Source organism: Giraffa tippelskirchi, chromosome X (genome assembly GCF_054371585.1).
Source record: "Giraffa tippelskirchi isolate mGirTip1 chromosome X, T2T-mGirTip1v1.2.pri, whole genome shotgun sequence".
Taxonomy (NCBI): domain Eukaryota; kingdom Metazoa; phylum Chordata; class Mammalia; order Artiodactyla; family Giraffidae; genus Giraffa; species Giraffa tippelskirchi.
The window spans coordinates 47,304,438-47,331,756 of NC_137289.1; the positions used below are offsets into that span (position 1 = coordinate 47,304,438).

The 27,319-nt window shown below is 41.7% G+C and overlaps 1 protein-coding gene across 1 annotated transcript in view; it reads left to right on the forward strand.

Moving 5' to 3' along the window:
- Positions 1 to 27,319, forward strand: part of DCX (doublecortin) — a 149,985-nt gene that overhangs the window by 102,853 nt on the left and 19,813 nt on the right. The gene's annotated exons all lie outside the window — the stretch shown is intronic.

Consider the following 27,319-nt stretch of genomic DNA (forward strand, 5'->3'; position numbering starts at 1 on the left):
ACCCTCATCTTCTGCATTGGCAGGTGATTCTTTACTGCTGAGCCACCAGGGAAGCCCTCTGCTCTGATTACCACACCATAGAGTGGCTTCCTCTCGGATTCTCTTGTCTTCCCCTGGCTCACAAGACCTGGCATGAGATGGAGAAAGGCAAAAGGCCGCCAATGTGGCCAGCTCCATCATGGAACCATAGAGGGTCAGGGGTAGAAGAGATCTGAGACAGAGGTAAATTCATTTCATTTGGTTCTCTCAATGATCTTGTGAGATTGATATTTTACACATGAGGAAATTGAGACCTAGAATGGTGAAGTTACTTACTGGGGTGACATGGTTAGGCAGCAGCAGACATAAGACTGGCACCTAGGTTATGACCCTTGGTCTGCTGGAGCCAGTTTACACTAGCTCATGAGAGCTGACTGTGTACACCGCTTCCCAACTCTGGTAACTAGAGCTCAGCCATGATGGGAATATTTACACCATGGAATTCAGCAAATGCTGTAAATCAGAGTTGTTGTTTTCTCACACAGAAAGCTGGTCGTTACACATTTAACAGCACACCACTACCTGACACCCATTTTAATTTCCTTTTCTCTACATCAGGATTTTAATTTTCTGGGTAACTCGACCATTACCTGCACCATAATTCCTAATGCTCATTCCATTCCTTTAATGACTCTTTTAACTTCTGGTAGTGACCCTGGCTGGAACCTTTGAATTGCTCTCTTGAGCTAATTGGTTTTAACAAAGGAGGATCTGCTGAACTGTCTGTGTAGCCAGTGTTACCCAGAGATTGTGAGATGGATGAAAACTGCTTTAGCAGTCACCTTCAGTGATTCTTCTGAGCAACAAGGCTTGTTCGTGTGGACATACCAGGATGAGGAATAGCCTACTTCGGTTGTTCTATTGTCTACACAGAACCTCATAGGGATGCTCCACTGTTTCTTACTGTGTCTTTGTTCCACGCATTGCTGCCCTTACTTTCCTTCTGGGAAGTGTGACCTATCCCAGTACCTTCCACCAGTACCTTCCTCAAAGGGCTGTGGAGTGGGGGCACAGTCTAGGCAATTACTTGGCCCATACACTTGAGTCCTTCCACTTTTCAGTTGATATGTTCAGTTCATTTAGGCTGAGGCCCCACCACCCATAAGCCCATTGGGTGAGTGTATTGCTAAACCATTTCTTCTGGTTGGGTTTTCAGGCTTTATGGGGGTGTGGTTTGTTGTGTTTTGTTTTGCTTTTGTTTTGGACTCAATTCTAAAAACAAATTTCACCATTAAAGGACTAGAATAAGCTACAGGTGGCAGCCTTGTCAGAGCCTCTCTATTTTCTTTGTATCATTGAGTTTTCAGTGTATCACCTTATTTTTCAAATTGCCCTTTTTATGGCAGTTAAGCAAACCAACATTAAGTAATAAATTATATAGTTTTCTGAAGCAAACTTTAAAAAACATTTAGATGTTGGTATAGTTTTCACAAATTTTTTAACTTTTTACTTTGATATTTCAAATTACACAGTTGCAAGAATAATACAGAGAACTTCTATGTACTCTTTATAAAGACTCACCAGTTGTTTATATTTTCCCCATTTACTTTATTTTTGTGGGTCTTCTCCCTCCCCACCACACATACACTTTCCTAAATTTTTTAACCATTTGAAATTAAGTTGCATACATCATGCTCTTTTACCTCTGAATACTTCAGTCTGTATTTCCTAAGAATAAGGACATTTTCTTTCATAACCATAGTATAATGGTAAAATCAGGAAATTTGCATTGATTCAATACTGTTGTATGCTCTCTCATCCATATATAAATTTTATCAATTGTCCCAAGAGCGTTCTTTTTTTGGTCCAGGATCCAACCTAGGATTGCACATTGGTCTCAGTGGTCATGTCTCTTTAGTCTTCTTTGATTCAGAAAAGTTCTTGAGTCTTTTCAAAAATCTTTTAGGGTAGTATATTACAGAAATGAAGAGCATAGGCTAATTATTTGGTGAAATGTCTTTCAATTTAGGTTTGTCTGATGTTTCCTTGTGGTTAAATTCAGACTGTGCCTTTGGGACAGAAATGTCATAGAAATGATGTTGTGTCTCACTCAGTGCATCCTATCAGAAACAGTAGCCTCATGCTTACACCACCAGTGATGGAGGACAAATTGGTTTTTCTAAATAAGTTAAAAAGTGTGTTGTGACCTTGGTTCAGTCCTCTTGGGGCTCATGCTCAGCTTTTTGCTCCTCCGTTCACAGTTACCTGAGCCTTAGCACCATCGAGGTTCTTGGGCAGTGGGCCTAAGCAGATCTCATCTGAAATTCCATCCAAGTGGACCTGAAAGGTGTGAGTCATGGTGGAGACAGGAAGCAGGTGGCTGAGGCCATGACTTTCCTTCTGCGCAATTGGAAACAAACTTGAAGTCCCAGCATCCCTTTGGTTACTTTTGATGGCTGTGGCAGGGCCCTAAGCTGTAATCAGCCGCTTGGCTTCTTCTCTTAAGCAACTCATGGAGAATCCTTTTTAATGCAGCTGTGATGAGGTTAGCCAAAGTCCGCATACTCGAATGCTGCAATATGGTCATGAAGTAAATCCTTGTATAGTTAATGAGAACAACATTTTGCATTTTCATCCTGCTTTATCTTTTTTGCTTAGCCGTTTTCTCATTTACCCTTGTGATAACCCTGCAAAAGGGATAAGGCAGATTAGTGTTTCCATTTTACAGATGAGAAAAAGAAGGTGCCCAGTCATAAAGACAACCCCAGTATGATTCAACACTTCAGAGAAGTTACCATATAAAAGGGGGCTTCCCAGGTGGTGCTAGTGGTAAAGAACCCACCTACCAATGCAGGAGACATAAGAGATATGGGTTTGATCCCTGGGTCAGGAAGATCTCCTGGAGGAAGGCATGGCAACCCACTTCAGTATTCTTGCCTGGAGAATCCCATGCAAAGAGGAGCCTGTGGGCTACAGACCATAAGGTCGCAAAGAGTTGGACATGACTGAAGTGACTTAGCACGCACACACCATATTAAAGATGTTCAAAATGCCTAGAAGCACAGGGAAACTTTTTCATTTATTTAAAAAAAATTTCCAGATTAGTGATCACCCTCATAGCTTTAAATGTGGAGGCATTTTGCTTGCCAAGTTGCCTGGAGATTGAAGGAAAATGTATTTGACATAGTATTTGAAAACATAACAAACATTATTTAAATATACATTATCCTCTGTGTTTCCAAACTCTTTTTTTCTGTCATCCTGGAAGTGCTTAGAGAGATAGTTTGATGAATAAAGCAGGGTCCTGAACCTTAAATCACAGACACCATTCTAAGTGGATTTTGGTAGTGTAATCAAGAGTGAACAAAAAACTGCAAGAGCACAAAGGAGAGGAGGAAAGACATCCAACTGTGGGAGACAGAAAAGCTTTACAGACTAGGTGATATTTAAGTGGAACCTTAAAGTCTGGATAGGCTTTTGATGACTGGTGAAGAGAACGGGCATTCCAGCTTTCCAAAAAGAAAAAAAAATCAGCAAGAACAAAGCCACATCATCAGAAAAGCACAGGGCACATTTGGGAAAAAGCAAACCCAAACTGGAAGCCAGGTTTCTAAAAACTTCTCTCCGACTTCCTTTGGACTATAAGCTTCTTGGACCAGAGACCAAGTTTTTGTTTTCTCTAATGCAATAGTATCGCCAGCACAGCTGTATTTGTTACAAACATTTTGTTCTGTAGGGCTCCAGGGGACTAAGCAAATGAATTTCAGGTGCAAATTATTTGTATTGTTAAGCAATATGTGTGTTTCTGTATTTCTACATATCAATCAACAAAAACAGAATGTTGAGATAATTTCTTTCCCTGAACAGTGTTCTACTCATACAAGAAAATATATTTTGAATACTAAAGAAATTGATGGAGGATAGAAGTACAGAAGTTCATACCCAGGCCTGGTCCTCTGGATTTTCTCCATAGCCTGTGTCTCACCCCATCCATTACAAGTCACAGCATCTGCAAGTGGAGTAGCCTCCCCATTTCTACCCCTAGGCTTGTCTCCTCTTCCTCTGAGATAACAGTCTGTAACAATCTTCTCAGATAATTATTTCCACTAGCCAACCAACTACACTGAAGTGTCTATTACATGAATGATTCAGACCTACACTGAAGTCCAATGGTTCAGTGTTGAGTGTGGTGGGACTCAAAGTGACTTCCATAATGAAAAGACCCTTGTGTGCTGGCCTGAAGACTGCCCCGAGAGTTCACTAACTTGGCAGTGCCTGCCTCCCTTCCCCTGGCTTTGGTATAACTAGAGAAAAGCAAAACGTAATGATCCACATTATATTTTATAGAATTTTAGAGCTAGAACGAAACATAAAGATCTTATAGTCTTCATCTTCCTCAATTTTCAGATATAGAAGCAAAGATCCTGAAAGAGGAAGTTAGGCTTAGGACGGTTCTCCTGGCTCTTAATCCTGTGCTCTTTCTACTACAGTGGACTTGCATTTATGTGTAAATTTATGGAATTCATCAGTGGTCACAATATAGTCATAGAGCAAAACTACTACAAAACTGTATTTTACATTTGTACATATCATTACACACTGAATATTACTGTATACACTATATAGCAATATATGCATATTGCTGTATAGGGTTACCTGCTAAGGAATCATATAAACAAGATTCAGAACCTATCTATGAAACAGAACCAGAAACATAGAGAACAGGCTGGTGGTTGCAAAGGAGGAGAGGGGTGGGAGAGTTAGATTGGGAGTTTGGGATTAGCAGATGCAAACTGGTGTATATAGAATGGATAAACAGCAAGGTCCTACTATACAGCATAGGGAACTACATTCAATAATCTGTGATAAACCATAATGGAAAACAATATGAAAAAGAGCATATATGTATAACTGAGTCACTTGTCTATACAGCAGTAGTTAACACAACATTGCAATTCAACTACGCTAAAAAGTAAATTTTGAAATATACAGTATTCAATTGTCAATGTGAAGGATTTTTCAAAGGTACTACTTTTTAGAACAACGTGTTATTGAGATAAAATTCACCCTTTTAAATAAAATGTCCAGTTTAGTGGCTTTTAGAATAATCAAAAAGTTATGCAAGAATGTATTCATCACCTTCAAAAGAAACCCTATGCCTATTAGTAGTCACAGCCTCTTTTTCCTCCACCCACACCCCTGGTACCACTAATCTACTCCCTGTTTCTATGAGTTAGCATATTCTGAACATTTCATGTAAATTTTCCTCTGAACACTGCTTTAGCTGCTTCCCAAAACTTTTGGCATACTGTGATTTCATTTCCCTTTATCTCACTGTATTTTCTAATTTCCTTTGTGATTTCTGACTATTCCGCAGGGTGTTGTTTAAGTTCCACATATTTGTGAACTTCCCAAATATCTTTCTGTTATAGCTTCCTGATTTAATTCCACTGTAGTTGTAGAACATACTGTGTATGATTTTAAACCCTTTCAGATTTATTAAGACTCATTTTATGGCCTAACATATGATCTGTCATGTAGAATGTTACATAGGACTTTGAGAATAAAGTGTATTCTGCTGTTGTTGGATGGAATAGGTTAGATGTGTAATTTCTTGTAGTGTCTGTCTTTCAAGTCTTCTCTTTCCTTCTTGGTCTTCTGCCTAGTTATTCTATCCATTACTGAAGATGGAGTATTGAACTTTTTGACCGTTACAGTTAAATTCTTTATTCCTTACTTTAATTCAGTAATTTTTGCTTCATATATGTTGGTATTCTGTTGTTAAGGCACAGATATGTTTTAATTATATTTTATTGTTATGAATGTCCTTCTTTGTCTCTAGTAACAGGTTTTGCCTTAAAATCTATTTTTTTCTGACATTAGTATAAGCCACTCCAGCTCTCTTTTGCTTACTAACTGCATGATAAATCTTTCTCATCATTATACTTTCAACCTATTTATGTCTTTGAATATAAATTATGTCTCTTTCAAACAGCATAGAGCTGAATGTTTTAAAAACCATTCTGTCAGGCTATGCCTTTTCATTTGAGTGCCTAATTTACTTATGTTTAATGTAATTATTGGTAAATTAGTAATTATATCTGCCATTTGCTATTTTGTGTATGTCTTTTTTGTTCCTTCACTCCTGTATGTTTGCCCTTTTTGTGATAAATAGATATTTTTCCAGTATACTGTTTTAATTTTCTTGCTGTATTTTTACTAATTTTATTTCAAGTTATTTCCTAGTGGTTGCCCTGGGGATTACAATTAACATCTTGACACAATCTACTTTGGATTACTATCAACTTAATTTCAATTTTATATAAAAATTTTGCTCTTGTATATCTCTGTTCATCCCCCACCCCTTTGTGTTCTTATTTACATACAAATTACATCTTCATGCATAATAAGTCCACCAACACATCTTGATAATTACTATTATATGCAGTTGTCTTTTGAATTGGATAATAGGAGAAAAAAGTTAGAAAAATAAATTTATAACTCCTTTTATCTTGACCTACGTATTTACCTTTATCATTGTTCTTTATTTCTTATGTGGGTTACGTGTGTACTGTCCTTTCATTTCTCCCAGGAGGATTCTCTTTAGTATTTCTTATATGACATGTCTGCTAGCTCTGTCTTTGTTTATCTGGGAATGCCTTGATTTCTCCTTCATTCTTGAAGGATAATTTTGCTAGATTTCCTTAAATACTTTGATTTAATAAGTCTCCCGGCCTCTGCCAAAGGGCTGTGTGTGTGTGTGTGTGTGTGTGTGTGTGTGTGTGTGTGTGTGTGTGTTGGAGCCTGATTTCAATGCTCTGTCAGGCAGCTTGCCTTAGCCTTCACTTGCTGTTTGTTCAGGGCCTCAAGGCCAACCAGAGGTGAGAGATTAAGAATTTCTCAGGTCTTTTCTGAGAATACACCCTGAACATGTGCCTGGGCCTAGAGATTCCCGGGAATATTGTCAGAGCTTTTCAAACTTCCCTATGGACATGAATTCTCCAGCTTTTCCTTTTAAGGTTTTGAGCAGCTTCATTTGCCCCAACTGTTTCCCCCACATCGGGCAGCTGTGATTTTAAACAATTGCAATTGATTAATGCTCCCTGTAAAGGCTGTTCACAGTGAGTGTGCTCTGAGTCAGGTCAAATAAAGAAGAGCCCCATAAGTGGGAATCAACAGACAGGTCAAACAGTGACAGTTCTCTGGGAAGATGGCATTTGGGGGAACTCCAGTCCCATTCTGCATCCTCTAGTGGTGTCTAGGTCGCTGTTTTTCAGATACTGTAGTTCTGAGGCTGTTGGTTTTCAAAGATATCCTGGAGCTGGTACAAGAGAGAATGGAAATAGGACCAGTTAAAGCACCACAAACTTTGGTATTCTTACTGAGAGTCAGCCATTTTTCTTGAAGAAATACTTTTGGGGTTGTTGCAAGCCTTTGGTTAATTTCTGGAGTTCTGAAAAAGTTGATTTTGACAATTTTTTCCAGTGTTCCTGCATTTATGCAGGAGAAGATTTTCAGAGAGTCTCTCCACTATTCTTAAAGTCTAAGGCTCAAAGATACTTTGACTATGTCCAATTTTCACTTTACTCAATTTCTGGAGAACTAAATCCCTTCAGAGATGCAACTCCATAGTATGCCACTTTGCCCCAACTCCGATCTACATGTTTTTATTGCTCTCCTATTGTCTTCTCAGTGTTGTGCTCCTTGCCTGTTTATCAGTATTCTAAGAAATTTTGTTTGAGATTAAGAGCAAAAGTACCAAATCTTGTGTATGGCCTGATTGTTTTGGATGGCACCCCAATGTAAAAAAAATGTTTCTTACATCTTTAAAGGGTTGTAAAAGAAACAAAACCCAAAGAAAGTGTGTGATAGAGACCATATGTGACCAGCAAAGAGAGCCTGAAGTATTTACTATGAAGCCCTTTACAGAAAAAGTTTTCCAACCCCTGATTTACAGTGTAGGGATAGCGGGTTGGTGAGAAGTGAATCCATTTGCTACAGTTGCCTTTGTTGTGTGTGTGTGTTTTTCAATGATTCAGTCATTCTTTGAGTGTCCTCAGAGCTGGTAGAGACCTTACAGATTGTACATTCTGCATTTTCTTGATGAAGAAACCAAGACTTAAAGACTTATTCAGTGTCAGAGTATTACTTAACTACATCCTCAGATTTCTGAATATACTTTACTTCTGTTTCCATTCTAAGTGGCCTAACAGACTTCCTATCCTTTCTCAGCAAAAAGCATTCTCAGTGTTAGATAAATAAGTCCCTCTCCTCCCTATTCTCGTCCCCCTTCATCATCTTCACTTTTTCCTTTACCTCAAGGAGAAGTTGCATTCTCTAATTCTCTTGGACATTTCTCTACTGAAGTTTTATGTTTATACCAAAGAGAGCCTCTTAATCACCCGGAGACTTGACCCTCAAATTTCCAGTTTCCTTTAGTATCTTGCTGATAATGTACATGAAAACAGTGGTTTTCAAACTGTACTTCATTTGGGGATGGGTGAGAGTCTGCCTCCCCTATGTCTGATTTGACCAAAACAACTACGCTTCTATTTGTCTCATGTATTTGGCTTCCAAGAAAAATTTCATGTGAATAGAAAATTTAAACGAGAAGAGAGAGAGAAACTGAGAGAGAGAGATTTGAAAAGCACTGATTTAGACCATGGGGGAAGTAAGTCTACAAGTAATCACAAGGATCTCCAAATAGAGCTCTGGGAACAGTGGAAAAAACCTTTGCCATATCATCCCATCTCCTCAAGACATAGACAAGACTTGGGACAGCATTGGAGTCATGAATCCTAGTTCCTGGTGGGAAGTGGAAGTATTAAGAAATAAATTGGAATTAGGTGATGGGGTGCATTTTCTGGGTTATCCATTTGTTCAGGGTCTGGCAGCTCTCTGGGAGTTTGAAATGAATCCACTTATATATCTACAACTGATTTTTGAAAAAGGTACGAAAGTCAATGAGTGGAAGAAAGATAGCTTTTTCAATAAATAGTGCTGGAGGAACTGGATATCCTCAGGCAAAAAAAAAAAAAAATCATCCCAACTTAAACCTCACATCTTACATAAAAATTAACTAAAAAATGGATTATAGTTGTAAATGTAAAACATTTAGAAATGTAATACAGGAGGAAATCTTCTGATGTTTGGCTAGAGTTCTTAGATATGACAACAAAAAGTGCAACCTGTAAAAGAAGAAAATGATGAATTAGACAAATTGGACCTCATAAAAATTAAAAACTTTTGCTCTCAAAGACCATGCAAAAGTTATGAAAAGATAAGCTACAGACTGCAAGCCGTGTATCTAACCAAAGCCATATATAGAATATAAAAATAACTGTTAAAACTCAGCAATAAGAAAAATCCAGTTAAAAATCGATAAAAAACATGAAGAAACATTTCTGAGGAATGTTTTCTTCAACTGAACTCAGGAGGAATTATAGATGTCAATTATGCACATGAAAAGATGTTTAACATCATTAATCATCAGAGGAATGCAAATTAAAACCACAATGGAATATCACTACAATCCCACAAGACTGGCTAAAATAAAAAGTGGTGAAAACACCAAATACTGGTGGCAATGTGAATAAACTAGATCACTAATACTTTTCTGGTGAGAATGTAAATGGTACAGTCACTCTGGAAAACAGTATGGCAGTCTTTACCAAACTAAACGTGCAGTTGATACACAACTTAGAAATTGTACTCTTGAGCATTTCTCCCAGAGAAGTGAAAACTAGGTCGACACAAAAACCTGTACGTGGATGTTTATACCTTTATTATTCATAATAGCCTACAACTGGAATCATCACATGTCCTTCAACCAATGAATGGTTAAATAAACCATGGTACGTCCATAGAATGTTGCTCAGCAATATAAAGGAGTGAACTACTCTTACAGGCAACAGCTTGATGAATCTCCAGGGAATTATGCTGATGGGAAAAGCCAATTCCAAAAGGTTATATACTGTATGCTTCCATTTATATAACATCTGAAATGACAAAATTGTAGAGATGGGAAATAGAACACTGTTTGCCAAGGCTTAGGGATGGTGGAGGGGTGGATGTGGCTATAAAGGGGTAGCAAGCAGGAGCCCTTTGGTGAGGCTACAGTTCTGTATCTCGATTGTCATGATGGTCATACAAATATACGCATATGATAAAGTCACATATGACTACACTACACACACATGCACACACACATACACATACATGAATGCATGGAAAACTGCAAGATTGTTACCATTAGGGGAAATTGAATGAAGGCTACATCGTGCAAAGCTACCTCCTTGTACTTCAAATTCCTATGAATCTATATTTCAAAATAACAATTGGAGAAAATGTTAGTTTAAAAAAGAGCAGTCACATAATCTTGCCCATTGCAGAGCCCAAGATGTTAAGAAAAGGAGAGTTAACTTTATCTCTTATCTTCTTACAGGACCTGTACCTGCCTCTGTCCTTGGATGACTCAGACTCACTTGGCGATTCCATGTGAAGGAGGAGAGAGTCCAGAGTACAAATGCAAGCTTACCGTTACAATAGGGTACTTCTGCTCAAGTGTCCAACAGGGCTATTGGTGCTTTCAAATTTTTATTTTGTTGTTGTTGTTGTTACTTTTAAAAACACACTGTAATATGTTGGGTTTATTTTCCTGTGATTTCTCCTCTGGACCACTGATCCACAGTTACCAGTTATAAGAGATAGATTGATAACCATCCTTTGGGGGTAACTTTCCAGGGATGCAAAATGTACTAGTCTGTGATGTTTCTATTGGATACTTAGGCACCTGCATTATTTTCCCCCATCTCGCTTTCCTCATCCGTGACAGTCTTCCATCTGCAGAGAGTTGTTTACACACATAGCACTCAAGATGTGTGTGGGGGCAGGGAGGGGAAAATCATTGGCAAATCCAAGAGTGACAAACATAAGTGTCCCTTGTCTCCCCATCTCAAGAAAGCTGGAGGATCCTGGGAGGACGGCAAGGCAGCTCCCCAGCCTGGCAGTTCACTCCTGATTGAAACTCTAGTTTGTTGTTTAGCACTAATTCTGGCTGCCAAGGGGGAGAAACACCAGCAACTTGTCATTCTGACACCAGAGGCTTAGGACCCTGGTGTAGGATAGCTTAAAGAGACTAGGCGAAATTGGAAAACACTGTAGACATTTCAATAGTGTTTATAAAGCACAGTGAATTCCTTGTCAACATCTCCACTGGGGCAATTTAGAGTCAATACGCAATTAATAACAGTTGGGGGTGAGGGGCTTTCATATACCTGGGTCCTCTAAGAGGCTGTCTAACCTAGCAAGTTACGACACAAACTGTACGGTATCCATCTATCTCTGTTCTATTGAATGCCTTGTAAACAGCCAACACTGAAAACACTGTGAGAATTTGTTTTCAGGTCTGACACCTTTCAGTCGCTTTTTATAGCAAGAAACCAATATCCTTTTTATAAAACCTTGTGTCTGTATTTCAGGAGCAAACTCTTCAGGCTCCTTTTTTATAAACTGGTGATTTTTCTTTTGTCTAAAAAACACATGCAGAAAATTTACCAAAAAAAAATTGCAGAAGAATAATGTAGTTTAGAAATCATGCTGTCACTGCCAAACAGAAACTTCCAGGAAAAAAAAAAAAAAACAAAATGAATAGCAGAGGCCAATTCAATAGAATCAGTCTTTTGATAACTTTTTAACAGTTATGCTTACATTAATAATTTCAATGTGGACCAGACATTCTAATTATATTTTAAATGAAATGTTACGGCATATTTTAAGCAGCTCTTTTTTATCTATATTCCTGATATTTCATACTGAAGACACAGAATCCTTTCTCTTTGCTATAAGGACTGATCATTTGAAATAGTTCTCAGTCTTTGAGGTACAGGTTCATAACACTGCTTTTTGTCTATAATCATAGCCCATAATGGCAAAGAAAACTAAATTTAAGTGAAAGCCATGCATGCCAATTCTGTGTTTGCTTTTAGCAGATATGAAGATATCCTTATTTCATTGTAATTGTTCAGATAGTTGGAAAGGTGCAACACTCAAAGTCAAGCTGCTGTTTGGCTATTGAATGACTTGCATTTGTTCCTCTACTTTAACTGGAATGAGCTTGGGTGTGTGTGAGTGTGTGTGTGTGTACGCACGCATGTGTGCACGTGCACGCACACATGCATGCATGAACACACGCACATAGCTGATTCATATTTAGGAGATATTACAGGACACCCTGACACGAATCAGTGGCAACTTTATGGCATTGCTGATGTGCACTGTGTAGAAGGAAATGCACTGATGGAAGGGGTAGATCAGATGCCCTGAGACAAGCTTCAGATGTCCTTAGCTACAAGGAAAATCCAGATGATAGTGGTACTGATTCCGGGTAAAACTGGTCATTGAAAAACCCCAAAGTATGAGAATCTCTTTTCCCCCCCCCTCTCCTTTATTTGTAAGCTGTTAGAAATCATTAAGAAGCCCATTTTACTTACCCGCTGCTTCTTTCTGGAAGCTAAAGTTTTGCTTAGTGCCTCCCAGAAAAATTTGTAGTTAACTGGGAAAAATTGGTACTTGGGTTGGAGGCTGTAGAGAGTGGTAGGAGGTCAGTATCTAAATTGCAGACCAGATTCCCCTCAAATTCCACCCACAGTCTTACTCTAGATATCATTTAGTCCAATTCCTTCAATTTAAGATGAAAGGCAGGCTGAGGCAGCCAAATGACCATCTGGTAAAGAGCAGGACCAGAGAAGAAACTCAGATTTTCTCGTGGCCATGCCCTAGGCTACTTCTCTGGGCATTCCCATGCTTGTGCCACATGTACCATTAGAAAATATTCAGTGGCCATATTTTCTTCAGAATGATCTTTCAACCTTCTATAATAATCAATGCATTTTTATTATTATCTTCTATACTAATAATAGAATTTCTATCTTTTAAAAAAATAAATAATAAGGAAATGTTTCTGTACTGCCACTTCAGGGGACTTTGGTCTAGTTCAAAATTCAAGCCTTTAACAACTGCATTTTAAATTGGCCCATTTTCAAGGCAAAAAATAAGAAAATCTGGTTGTTACTGAGCTCCTTCAGTGCTGTCATTCATTCACAATTTTACCCAATCCAGTTTTACCACAAATAGCCCGTTGTATTACCTTCTGCACAGTCAGCAAATAGCAAGTCATTCAGCAAGGATTTGCCACCACTCCCCCCATTCTCCCTCCCTCTTAGACACACATGCAGACACACACACAATCCATCTATTGCTTGTTCCTACCTCCTGATTTTTCTCCCTTACAGAAATAGAAATAGGGACAAAGAAGGGGAAAATGTACATATGGGGCTGGGCTCAACAACTTCATAAGTAGTGTTAACTAGGGGTAAATTGAGAGAAAAGTTCCTTTTCTCTTCACTGTTTTGGAAAGGATAGCCATTAGCATGACTGCTTTGTGTCCTTACGGACTTTAGTATTAGCCTAGACTGAATCATACAGTTTTCGAGCTGGAAGGAATCTTCAGATCATATCATTACTCCAAATTCTTTATTTTCAGGCCAGGAACGGAGAAGCAGTGGTAAAGTAATTTCTCCAAGGTCACACAGCTGGCTAGGGGCAGGGCTGGGATTAGAACCCACATCTCCTGGCTCTCATTCCAAGGCCATTCCCACTGAACTGTATTGCCTTCCACTAGGCTCCTGAGAATTCTTTCCCAGGGTCATGTCGCATCTTGGAGCCATATGCTGCTGCCCTGATCTCAGTGGGAAATCCACCCAGCAACCTAATACACAGCTCTTTCTCCCTATATTCCTATGGTTCCCACCCACATGGACTGCAGATGTCCCCAGAGAGAAGCAGGCATTGAGGGCCAACAGGAATAGTGGGGTTGCTGCCCTCGTCCATCAAGCACTGGGGATCCCTGCCCACCTTGAGGAGTCCTCAGAACAGTCCCCGGAGCTCCTGCTCTGTTCAAATGGGATGAGGGAAGACTGGTTTCTCCTGTCAGTTTACTTCATCTCATTTCATACGGGTTGGTCTTTGTAGGCTGAGGTAAATGTTTCTTGTTCCTAGAGCAGGGGAAGGAAGGAAGGAAAGAAGGGAGGGAGGGAGAAATAATAGCTTTGTTTATCCTGACTTTCTGAGATGACTTTTCAGTATTTTTTAAATGAGTGTGGCTACCATTCCCTGGCCTGGAGGAGGGCATGGCAACCCACTCCAGTATTCTTGCCTGAAGAATCCCCATGGACAGAGGAGCCTGTCGGGCTACAGTCCATGGGGTCACAAAGAGTCGGACACGACTGAAGCGACCAAGCGCAGCACAGCACCATTCCCTGGCAGTGATTTATTTTTTAAAATTTATTTATTTATTTTAATTGGAGACTAATGACTTTACAGTATTTTGGCGATTTCTTTTACAATATGGGGATGAGACTAGCTAGAGAAAATAACCTGGCCTTGCAGTGGTTGTGCTCATCTGCAATTTTCCCATAGCCATCCTGCATCGATGGAAACAATTTCCAGGTATAAGCAATGGGCTTTGGGACTAAAATGTACCCTGGCTGATGTTAAACATTGACTTCTTGTATTTGCACTAAAATAGCAAGCTATGTGCTGTACTCACCATACTTATCTTGTTTTGTACACTGCTCCTGTGGCCTTCCATGGCAGAAACCGGGGCAATGAGGTCTGAACATGTAGCTTTCCCCACAGTGAGGTTCTTCCTGGGAACTAGGTATTCATCAATTTAGTTCTGAAAGACCTCCTTCCAGGCTTACCCCACTCCTCTGGAAATTCTCCTTCTTGCTTCTCCTCCTCCCTCAGCGGTAACCAAGGAACCTTAAAGGAAATGTGTTGTTATCAGAAGAAGGCAAGAAAAATGTGTTTTAACCTCCAGATTCTTCTTTGAGTCACCCAACCCAAGTCTTAGGCCAGCAATCGAATGTTTGCCTCGGACAAAATTACATCAATTTCTTAGTCCCTTCAATACTCTGGATAGACGTGTCCCTACTCCCCCTCAGATTTATTTCTGAATAGCTTATCTTAAACACACACACACACACACACACACACACACACACACACACACACATCTCCCTTGGACAAGGGTACAAACATGCCATGTCTCCAGGATGAGCTCCAGCACACTGATGAGAATGTTCCCCCAGCTCAGTGCACCTCAAAAACATCTGTGCCAAGGGACTTCCCCAGACAGATTCAGTGGGATAGTGGTGTTTAAATGATCTCCCCCTACTGTCCAGTTTACCATGGCAATAAAACATGCATATTTCTTTCTTTTAAAGCCACTGCAACCTGTCCTTGGTCACATGGAGCCATTTGGATTTCTAAGACCAGGCTTCACTCTTGTATTGTCATTGCATTAAGGGATTTGACCTAGAGGCCTAGGCTGGCTTCCTAAGTAAACCATCCATGTATTGAAGCTCATCTGAGACTAGCAAGGGGTTAGAGTCCTAATGTTTTAGTACTGGGAACCTAGAGAGAATAAAGACCTAGCCATTGACATTCCAGAAATGGCCTGAGACTTCCTATGTAGCCATGGAGCCTTTCAGTTGCTGGGCTTCCTAGGTTTCTGTCCTGATGTAGAACTTTGAGGCTGTTACACTCTGCCTCTGCCCAAGAAGGAGACCCCATATGTAGCTTCATCCACAGTTCTATAATCCCATGCAGGGTTGACTCTTCCTTACAGGTGTGACCACCTGGAGCAAGGATACCGCCTTGATTCCGCTCACCTACCTTTTAGCTAGAGATAATCTCCAGCAGGTTCTCTGGCTTTGGGTGGCCCAGACCCAGTCCGGTGATGTTAACACTCATTGGATTGCCCTTAGTCAGCTCTAAGTGGCATAATAATGGACTGAGACAACACAAATTATTTATTTAAAACGAATTCCCAATTTTATTCTTCCTCTGGCTAGCAGAACTCACTTCCCTAGTAGATAGAAGGCTGGAGGTTCTTGCTACACGGCAGGCAAGACACATCTTCAGGAAAGAAAATGGATTTCTAAACCCACAGAGCACTGGCTCCAGCAGGCAACCTACTATGGGCTGAGACTTAACAGCTTCACCTAGCCCCTTCCTCTTTTTCTTTCCAGAGACAAGAAGGCTTCTTCTCCATCAGTCAGTCTTTCAGTATATCTGGCTGAAGAATTCTGCTCCTCCTATTTCTTCAGGAAAGAGTGACTTCCTCTTCTGTCTCTCCTACCCTGGTCTCCAAACTTGTCTCCATCCCCACAGTTCTAGTGTGATCTTTACATTCAACCTTTTGAGTTGAGTGTAAATAAGCTTCTTGCTTATTTTCAGGCCTCCTAGTGTGACACTGGTTATCACATAACAAGACTCTTGAATCACCTACCCCTTCTAACTGCCTAACATTTTATTCCTTAGTTTATAGGCTTCAACATCTTCTGGAATCAGAAGCTATCTTGTCTTACCTTGGATGCCTGGGGCTGGGGGGTATAGAATTCTCACTGGAAATTAAGGCATCTTCCTGCTCCCAATGAGAAGAACAGTCTAGTTGGGAGAGGAAAGATGGCACAGAGAAGTCAGAGCAAACATCTTGTAAACTAAGATGAAGACTTAGAGGTATTGGAACTTCTCATTTCTAGGTTAATAATCTGAGGAAATCAATGGTTTTTTGCCACTCTCTACCTTACCTCCCTTGTGTATCTCAGTCTTTTCTTTCTTTCTCTACTTCACCATATTTGCTCTCAGTTTTATACTCTATCTTTCTACATTATAGGCATCTATTCTTTGTCCTCTGCAATTCTTCTTCTCTCTCTCTCTTTTATTCTCTCTCTTTAAATTTTTTTCCTTCCTCCTTATCTAAGTGTTGGGTATATACCTCTTCTTAGCCCTGTGATTTTGCCTTGGTGATGAGTAGTTATTTCCAGACTTAACGAACCCTGATCCTACGAGAGTCCCGTTAGAAGTCTGTTGGTGAGGAACAATCCAAGCCTGGCCCTTTCTCCACCATTTTCAGTTGTAATTTATCAAAGCAGATCCTCACACAGTTTCATTATAGCTTGTATATCTTTGGGTCTTTGCCTTCCAAGCATTGTACAGAATAATTCGTGGTTCATTTTAGTCCACCATTTTGTGGTGTAGTGAAGTATGCTCAGAAAAATAATCAGCTGAACAGAAAAATCCACCTATGGATTCATACCAGCTAAATACTATGAATTGATTTTGTTTAATTTGCTCATAATCTTAAAAGCTGCAATATAATATAGTGAGAGACCACAGGTAATTTCTCCTGTCATATGGTTTGGCTGGACAGGGGTGTTGGGTGGGGTGGGGGGACAATTTGTTTTAACTTTTACTGTTACACAATAAGCTCTCCACAATAACCTTATAAACACTAAGGCTTGCCAAATGTTGAATTTTTTAAAGCTAAACTGATAGGCAATTGGGATCGGTTTAAATGTTAAGGGTGTTTAGCAATTCCACAATATAAACAGAAGCATTCACATAATTAAATTTTATTTTTCCTTCTGTTACTAAATCCACCTAAACATTTACTATTGATGTCAATTCTTCATGATCCCATGCAGGCAGTCCATATAAGAGTAATTAATGGCACTAAAGAAGCCATCTTGGAGGTGCTAATTTATTCAACAGGGTGCACAGCCCTTGGGAATGTCACTGCTTAGCAAGACCTTATGGAATGCCCTTTCCAATGCCATTTCTTTTTAAGTTCTCTTAAAGGGATTTGAGCGAATAAGAGGTTATACCAAAATGTCTCCAATGTATGGTCCTGTAATATATTGCAGCTTGAAGCCAATGATCCCTTATGACTTGTACACAACTAATGCATGTTTTGATTGAATTTTGCATTTCTCATGTGTGGTAAGTTCTTTACAATGTTTTCAGTCACCTTTTTGTGCCATTAAACTTGTACAGAAAATGCTTTTATGGCCATTTTCAAAGGGAGAAAGTTCAAAATGGAACAGCCCACCCTTTCTGCCCTATAGCTGTAGTTAGAATTCAGTTACTGTAGCAAAACAGCTGTAATTGGTGGTTGTAGTGTTAGAGGCGTTAGCTTGCTAGTGACTAGCTTTGGAGAGTAAATGCATGGTATTATTGTACATCACATTTCTTAAATAACTCATTTTAACCTCTGAAAAGAATATATTCTTCCTTGTGGTCCCTCTTCCCTCCCTTGCCTTCTCCCTCCCTCTGCTCCCAGATGTCTTACGGTTGTAAATAACTGATTTAGGGCCCAATAATTTTTGCCAAGTAAAGTCAGCAAAGAACAAACAAACCAGAAAGGGGGAGGAAAGAAAGACATTTCTCAATGGTCTCTCAGCAGTTATTGACCATTTCTCAAGGGATGGCATCGTGATCAAAGACTCAGCTCACCTTTGAATAAAAATCAGTGGCAAATTGGGAGCCTCTCAGGCCGTTTGATGACATTGCAAATTGAATAATTCTCAGAATCACACATAATCGAAACACAGTGGGCAACACTTATCCTTGCAGCAGTGTTGAGATATTCAGAGGCTCTCAGAAGGTTCTGCTTGACCAATGACCAATAATTATTTTTTAGAAAAAGACAATAGATATTTAGGGATTTTTAGCTGCCCCTTTAGAATAGTTATAGTGAGAAAAGACAAGGACATGGGTTTATGTGCACTGCTGTCAGTTTCCCAGGCAATGCCCAGCCTGCTCTTAGGCTGAGATGCAAAAGCAGTGTTCCAAGAAGGCATCCTCCTTTATGGTTTGCTGTTCCCACTTGGACTGGTAGGTTTGGTGAGGCCCATGTAAACCAGCTGGAGCAGACCCTTTTCATCTCCCGTGCCTGTTAATATCCCTCTTCCTCCCTCCACAATTTGATGAGGGCTTTCTTTGGTCAGAGGACTTCAAAGTCTAGAGAAGTTCTCCATGTGTGAAACGTGTTGTGAACTGTGAATGCTGCAGATTCACAGCATTTGGTACCGGGCAGCCACAGAGCTGCTCTTGCAATCATTTTGGCTCTCAAGCTCTGTTCTTCATCTCATGCTCATTTCTGTGTACATTTGCAAGATGTGTGTAATGTCATTTTCCAAAAATAAAATTTGATTTCAATATTTATGGCTGACATTCTCTCTCCCCCCCCCCTTTTTTTGAAGCATTGAACCGATGATCATATAACCACAAAATGTCCAAGCTGGCAGAAAAACTTAGACATTATTTTGTCCAACCCCTTAATTTTATAGATGGGGAAGTTGAGGGTCAACGTGGGATGGAAAGACCATAATTAACAACACTGCAGATTTACAACATGTACGATCTCAGATCTCCCTTCCGGAGTTGAGCAGGAATCAAGTGACCTCTTTATGTTTAATGATGCATAAGCCAAGGTTAGTCCGTGCCATCAGAATAGGTGGTCACTTCTAGTACTGCAATTATTTCAGAGGCCCAAGAAAGACTCCATATGGGTTCCTTCAAAACACTTTTTCCTGCTGCCTGCAATTCCTTGACAGTGTGGCTCTTCTCTCTCCAAAGTTTGATCTGCAGCTACTTTCCAGGAGAGGGAACACCTACGTATCGTATTCACCTTCAGGCACAAATGACTAATTGAGTATTTTTCTCAGTTAGGATTTTATTAACAGAACACAAGGTGTTGGGCTTGTGAAGAGATTGATGGAGAGGGAGGGAGGGAGGAAAGGGCACAGAAAGAGGAGGCAGAGATCCTGGAAAATAGTTTGACCAACCTCACCATGAAGGTCAACCCTGCAGCTTGCATCTGACCTGTGTTTGGAGAAGCAAACTGCCAGCATCCTAGGTATTCCCAAGGACTGAGATGATTAGGAATGCTTTCTATAATCAGTATTTTATCAACTAGCCCCGTGACCATCACTCTGGTGGAGACAATGAAAGTATATGGGAAGGACTTCTTAGTGTTTCTAATCCAAAGAAAAGATATAACAATCAGACTGGCCAGGCCAGTCTTCATCCCCAATATCGTCAGGCCCTTCTCATTGCTGATTTCTCGCAATGTCACTTTCTCCCAAGGTAAGTCTCTTCAGTCACGACTGACCCTATGACCCTATGGACCATAGCCCGCCAGGCTCCTCTGTCCATGGGATTCTCCAGGCAAGAATACTGGAGTGGGTTGCCATGCCCTCCTCCAGGGGATCTTCCTGATCCAGGGATTGATCCCACGTTTCTTACATCTCCTGGATTGACAGGCGGATTCTTTACCACAAGTGCCACCTGGGAAGCCCTCTTTCAACAGTGGCCCTATGCAGAGACCATGGGGATATAGAGAGAAAACTGGGTTTCTACCTTCAAGTGCTCACAGAGCATCAGCACCACCCAGGCACTTGCCAGAAATGCAAATCCTTAGGTCCCATACCACCTCTGCAGAAGGCAATGGCGACCCACTCCAGTACTCTTGTCTGGAAAATCCCATGGACAGAGGAGCCTGGTGGGTTGCGGTCCATGGGGTCGCTAAGAGTCAGACACGACTGAGTGTCTTCACTTTCACTTTTCACTTTCAGGCATTGGAGAAGGAAATGGCAACCCACTCCAGTGTTCTTGCCTGGAGAATCCCAGGGATGGGGGAGCCTGGTGGGCTGCCGTCTATGGGGTTGCACAGAGTCGGACACGACTGAAGCAACTTAGCAGCAACAGCATACCACCTCCACTGGACCAAAAACTGGGAAAGTGGGGCCCAGCAAATCCTGTTTTTATAAGCCCTCTGGAGGATTCCCTGATAGCTCAGTCAGAAAAGAATCTGCCTGCCAATGCAGGAGACCTGGTTTCGATCCCTGGGTCAGGTAGATCCCCTGCAGAAGGAAATGGCAACCCACTCCAGTATTCTTGCCTGGAGAATTCCGTGGACAGAGGAGCCTGGTGGGCTACAGTCCATGGGGGTCACAAAGACTCAGACACAACTGAATGACTAAACCACCCACCACAACTGGCAGTTTCTGGGAACCTCTCTAGTTTGAGAACCCCTACTCTTGTGAATTCCACTTCCTTTTCACAAGGACTCAGTAAGGACCTAAGTAGCATCTATGAGCTCATGGATCATTTAAATTAGAGGGATTTGCATCTTTGCCCAGTAGAACAAAGACTCAAGAGGCGGTTAACTTTGGTAAGATCTCCATATATTCAGTTTCCTGGAGAAAGACAGCCCTTTGAGCTTGAGGAAAAAAAAACAAACTTGCATACGTAAAGACATACTGAGAGTGGATCTTTGCAGCTGTTGCTAGAGTCCAGATGGGGAATGAGAGAACCTAAATTAAGGCCAGAGCAGTGGAGGCAGGGCTTCTCAGGTGGTGCTAGCGGTAAAGAACCTGCCTGCCAAAGCAGGAGATGTAAGTGATGCGTGTTCGATCCCTGGATTGGGAAGATCCTCTGGAAAAGGAAATAGCAACCCACTCCAGTATTCTTGCCTGGAGAATTCCATGGACAGAGGAGCCTGGTGGGCTACAGTCTATACGGTTGCAAAGAGTTAGACAAGACTGAAGCAATTTAGCATGCAGCACGCAGTGGAGGCAGAGAGGAAAGAGCAGTTGATACAGAATCGGCAGGATTTGGTGTGCTGTCTGGATATATGGGAGAATATGACCCAGGGAAAGCCCTGACTTGAGCAATTCAGTCCTGGCTTCCCTTATCACCAGACTTGGTTCTCAGCTCCGGACAGCTCAGCAGACTCCTTCTTATCCGCCTCCTCCCCTGACTCGGGCCCTGGATATACTGTGTTCATTCACACTTCACTATTGCTGACAGAGTCTACCCTTCTTTCTCTGCCCAGAAAAATACCCTCTGAATGCCCTTCCACATTCTCTCCACCTGTCTAAATCTCAGATGTAGCCAAAACCTACCAACAACGGAACTTAAGGCATATTTATAAGAAAAACAAACCCTAACTTGGAGAAAAACTGGCGACTTTCTACCCTGGACTTTCCAGGGCAGTCCTGATCTTATGTAATTTTTTTTTTCTTTTTCCAAATAAAGGTGATTTGTTAAACATATAACTAAATGTGATTTCATTTTTAGACCTTTCTTAAAGTTTTTAGATAAATACACTCAACAAATGGGAAAACATCCCTTGTCAGGACACACATCCGCACTGAGGGTTCGGAAATTGTGACTCCTTTCCAGGAGAGGCTTTCCCTAGGTTTCCTTGTTAACTCATCTGCCCTGTCTCCTGGATCCCATTGCCAGTATGGGAGAGATGCTGCCCCTCTGTCTCTGATCCTCCCTTTTCAGTGCTCCAAGAGGGTCTTTCAGATAGTCTGAATGTATCAAGCCTGATTGCTTCAAGCAAACAGTGTTGAGTAAGCAAGTAATTTCTCTTTGAACCCCAGACGCTGCTGATTTTCTCCACTCAAAAAGGCTTGCCTTCAGTTGCTGTAATCCCTTTTCCTTCACCCCACCGCCCACCTGCACAGCCCTAGATGCTTCTGGAAATTCTTTACCCAATTTAAAGAAGGGTAAGTCCTAGGGCTCTGCATTCTGTACCACTGTTGACTCCTTGGCTTCCCAGGTGGCGCTAGTGGTAAAGAATCCACCTGCCAATGCAAGAGATGCAGGAAACACAGGTTTGACCCCTGAGTCAGCACGATCCCCTGGAGAAGAGATGGCAACCTGCTCCAGTATTCTTGCCTGGAAAATTCCATGGACAGAGGAGCCTGGCAGGCTGCAGTCCTTGGGGTCGCAAAGAGTCAGACACAACTGAGCACGCGCACACACACACACACACACACACACACACACTGACTATCCTCAGTAATGAACCAGCTGCATACAGAATTGCAGAATGTCCAAGGTGGAAGAACCCTTATAAACCACTTGTCCAGTGTTCCTCATACTTCCTCAGGGATATGAGTCACACGGGGTACTTGTCACAAATACAAGTTCTGGGAGTCCATCCCAGTCCCACTTGATTAGGACTCCAGGACAGTGGCCAAGGAATCTGAATGTTTAACAAGAGCCCCAGTGATTCTTTCATCTGGGAAGTTCCCAGCACTTTCTCAAACTTTATTGTGGATAGAAACACCTGATGATCTTGTTAAAATGTCTGATTTACAAGGTTTGGGGGCAGATTCTGCATTTCTAACAAGCTACCTATGGATGTTCCATGCTCCTGGTGCATGGTGCGGGTGTGTGTGTTCAGTTGCTCAGCTGTGTCTGATTTTGTGACCCCATGGACTGTATCCTGCCAGGCTCCTCTGTCCATGAGGATTCTCCAGGCAAGAATACTGGAATGGGTTCTCATTTCCTCCTCCAGGGGATCTTCCTGACCCAGGGATTAAACCCACATCTCCTGCACTGCAGGCAAATTTTTTGCCACTGAGCCACCAGGGAGGCCCCACTGGTGCACGGATCTTACTTTAAGTAGCAAAACATTACGTTCAAACCCCCCATCATTCAGAAGAGGAGGAAAGTGAGGCCCAAGGAAGGAAGGGAAGTTGCCTACATTCAGACACTGGGGTAGAGCAGAGATGGGCTAGAATTGGGGATTCATGGGTCAGTGCTCTTTCCATATGACCAAGCTGCCTATCACCAGCAGGCACTAAAAGCAGCCCAGCTGCAATGGTACTGCTTCTAATCAAAGGCTAATTGGAAAAATGATGCTTCCTGAAAGGGAAGCAGCCCTGGTTTGTCTCAGCAATGAGTGGGTACACTGGCTGCAAGAAGACAAAGGGTGGGGAAGGGGACAGAATTTATGTCTCATTTTAATTGAAGAAATGAGCCAAGGTCCCCTTACAAGGAGCCAGAAGGGTTAAGGTCACACAATGTCCTCCTACCTCCTCCAGGGAAAAAAACAAAAGTAAAGTAAAGTAAATGAAACCAACCGACTTAAGCAAACAAACAAAACCCCATCACCCAAAGCCTTGAGAAAGTGCTATAATGGAGGTGCTGCAAGGAGATGGGAGAGCCCAGAGGAGGGGCAGTCTGGCCTCTGGGGTGGGGTGATGAAGGCTGCTAGATATTGGAGCTAGAATAATAAACCATTAATGATGAAGAATGAGCTAAGAATTACCCTGCCGAGAATAAATCTTTATTTTAATGGTCCCCTTCAGGCATCGGCTTCACTGAGATGAAACTTGAGCCGAGGTTTCAACAACAAGTTGGAGTTTGTTTGGTGAAGCAAGACTGGGGGAGGGGGAGAGGAGAGCTGGGGCATTTCAGCCAGAAAGACCAGTATGCACAAAGTCAAAGGGTCTGGTCCGTGTGCAATGTGTCTGGGGGTCTGAAAGTCCTCCAGTGAGGTGGAGGGCAGGGGAGTGAGTGGATGAAGACCACGTTGCAGAGGTAAATAGGGATTCATTCTTCTGACAACATACAACATGCTGCATGCTGAGTACTGTACTGGGGTAAATAGACATGGCTCCTGACCTCACAGAGCTCCACGTCTAGCTAAGGGGGACAGTAATATGAGAAAATGCAAAATGGCAGGGTTATCTGTGGGGCACCTAATTCAGCCTGAGGAGTAGTTTGAAGAGCCTTTGCAGAGCAAGCGACTTCTTAACTGAGACTTACAGATGAAAGAAAAGTTAGCCAGAGGGAGCAGGAATGTTCCAGGTTAGGGGGAAAGAATATATGAAAACCCTGAAAAAAGTTAGTTGGAGCAACCAAAAGATCTCCAACATGGCTGCACTGTGGAGTGTGGAGGTTAGACAGAGGCCAGAGCACAGGGGCCTGTAGGCTAAGTTAAGGAGTTTGAACTTCCCCTTTGAAGAGCACCCAGGGAGGTATTTACAAGTTTTAAGCAGAAGAGTTAGATGAACAGATACAAGTTGAAAGTAGATCATTCCTGCTGCCCTGCTGTGGAGACTGGACTGGAGGGACCCTGGAGCAGGAGATAAGGAGAGCATTTGCCCTGGGCATTGACATCCTTGATCCAGGAGAGAACTGATAACAGCTTGGACAAGGGTCATGGCAGTGTAGATCAACAGGAAGTAGACTCTACAGGGCTTGGTGAGGATGAAATCTGTGGGAAGGTGAGGGAGAAAAGGTTTTAGTTCTGGCTGGAGGGAAATGAGTCAGAAGATAGTAAGAACTCCAGGCCAGGGAGATCTGAGAGCCACTGAAAGGTGTCACCAAGAGAGGGACACATGGGGGCCTTCTGCCGGGCAGTGGCAGCCTCTCACAGAGCCTGGGCTCTTTGGGGCACAGGGCTACTGGAGGCCAGGGCCGGATGAGGGACTTCTATTCCTGCCTCTCAGCGCTGTGCAGCCTCTGTGTGGACCCCATCCTGGCTGGGTGAGCTTCCTTCTGGCTGAAGGGTCTGGGCCCAGAAGGAGAAACTTCCAATAGCCCAGCTCTCCTGAGATGCACCAGGCACTGAGCTCAGCACCCCCACATGCTTTATCCTGAACAAGGCTCACCAAATCCCAGCAGGGTGGGGAGGTGCTATCCTCATGTTTACAGATAGGAAAGAGGGGCTCAGAGAGTTGAAATGACCTGTCAACAGTCAGGAAGTGATGGACTGATGTTCTTCTTCTTCCTTTTTTTGCAGTTATGTATGCATAGGTGTATGTATTTTTTTTACTGTGGTAAAATACACAAAATGTAACATTTACCACCTTAGCCATTTTAAATTTTTTAAAATTTTCTTTATTGACTTTATAGAGGATAATTACTTTACAACATTGTGATGGTTTTTTGCCATACCTCAGTATGAATTGGCCACAGGTATACATGTGTCCCTCCCACCCTGAACCCCCTCCCACCTCCCTCCCCACCCCATCCCTCCAGGTTGTCACAGATCACCGGCTTTGGGCATCAAATTTCGGAGAACTTCTGATACATACAGCAAACCGCCTCTACACTCAGTCCCACCATGAAGGTTGCCCTAAAAGCAGACAATTCAAACTTGTCTCTGCCTGGCATGGCAGAGAGGTCGCAAGTGTATTTGAGGCTGCTGTGTTACAACACCCAAGGCTGAAGCTGCTGCAGGATGACAAGGCAGATCTCAGAGGCATGGAGGAAGCAGCAAGAAAGTTGTGGGGTGTTAAAGGCAGATAGTACGTAGAATGGGGCATGTTCTCTCTAGAAGCAGGCTAGAGCTAATGGGGTAAAGACCAAGCAGTGTACAAAAGGCTTGAGAGGAACATCACCAGGAGGACTGGAATCTAAGAACAGAGTTCAAAGGAGTTGGCGAAATCACCCAATGAGGCCCCAAGGCATCGTTCTTGCCGGGTTCTTTCTTCATTTTATCATATTTTTCTTGTCTTTAAAAATGTGGGCTGGAGTATCAAAGGGCACAATCGGCAAAGTGAAAAGGCAACCTATGGCATGGAAGAAAATATCTGCAGATTATATATCTGATATGGAGTTAATGTGCGGGATACATAAAGAACACTTACAATTCAGCAACAACAAAATAACCCAATTAAAATATGGGCAAAGGACTCGAATAGACAAGATACACAAGTGGTCAACAGATGCACGAAAAAATACTCAACATCACTACTAGAGAAATGCAAATCAGAACCACAATGAGATACCCCTTCACACCCGTTGTTGTTTAGTTGCTAAGTTGTGTCTGACTCTTTTGCGACCCCATGAACTGTAGCCCCTCCTCTGTCTGAGAGATTTCTCAAGCAAGAATACTGGAATGTGTTTCCATTTCCTTCTGGGGACCTTCCTGACCCAGGGATTGAACTTGTGTCTCCTGCCTGGCAGGTGGATTCTTAATCACTAAGCCACCTGGGAAGCCCCTCACAGACATTAGGATGGCTATCATTTAAATATATATATATAACAAAAAAAGAGAAAATGACAAGTTTGGTCAATGATGTGGAGAATTTGGAACCCTTATTCATTGCTGCTGGGAATGCAAAGTAGTGCAGCCACTCTGGAAAACAGTATGGCAGTTCTTCAAAAAAGTAAAAATAGGGCTACCATATGATTCATTAATCCCACTTATGGGTATATATCCAAAAGAATTGAAAGCAGGAGCTCAGTGAGATAGTTGCATGCTTATGTTCTTAGCATTATTCACAAGAGCCAAAAATGTGGAAGCAACCCAAGTGTCCACTGACAGACAAATGGATAAACATAATGTGGCATAAATATAGAATGGAATAGTATTCAGCCTTGAAAAGGAAGGAAATTCTGACAGATGCTAAAATATGGATGAACTTGGAGAGCATTACACTAAATGAAAGAAGCCGGTACAATCCATCTCTATGAAATATCTAAAGTAGTCAAATTCATAGAAACAGAAGGTAGAACGGTGATTACCAGGGGGTGAGGGCAGGAGAAAGTGGAAGTTTTTGTTTAATGAGCATAGAATTGTAGTCATGCAAGATAAAAATTTTTGGATATCTGCTTCAGAACGATGTAAATATACTTAATACTACTGAACCATATACAGCTGACCCTTGAAAAACAT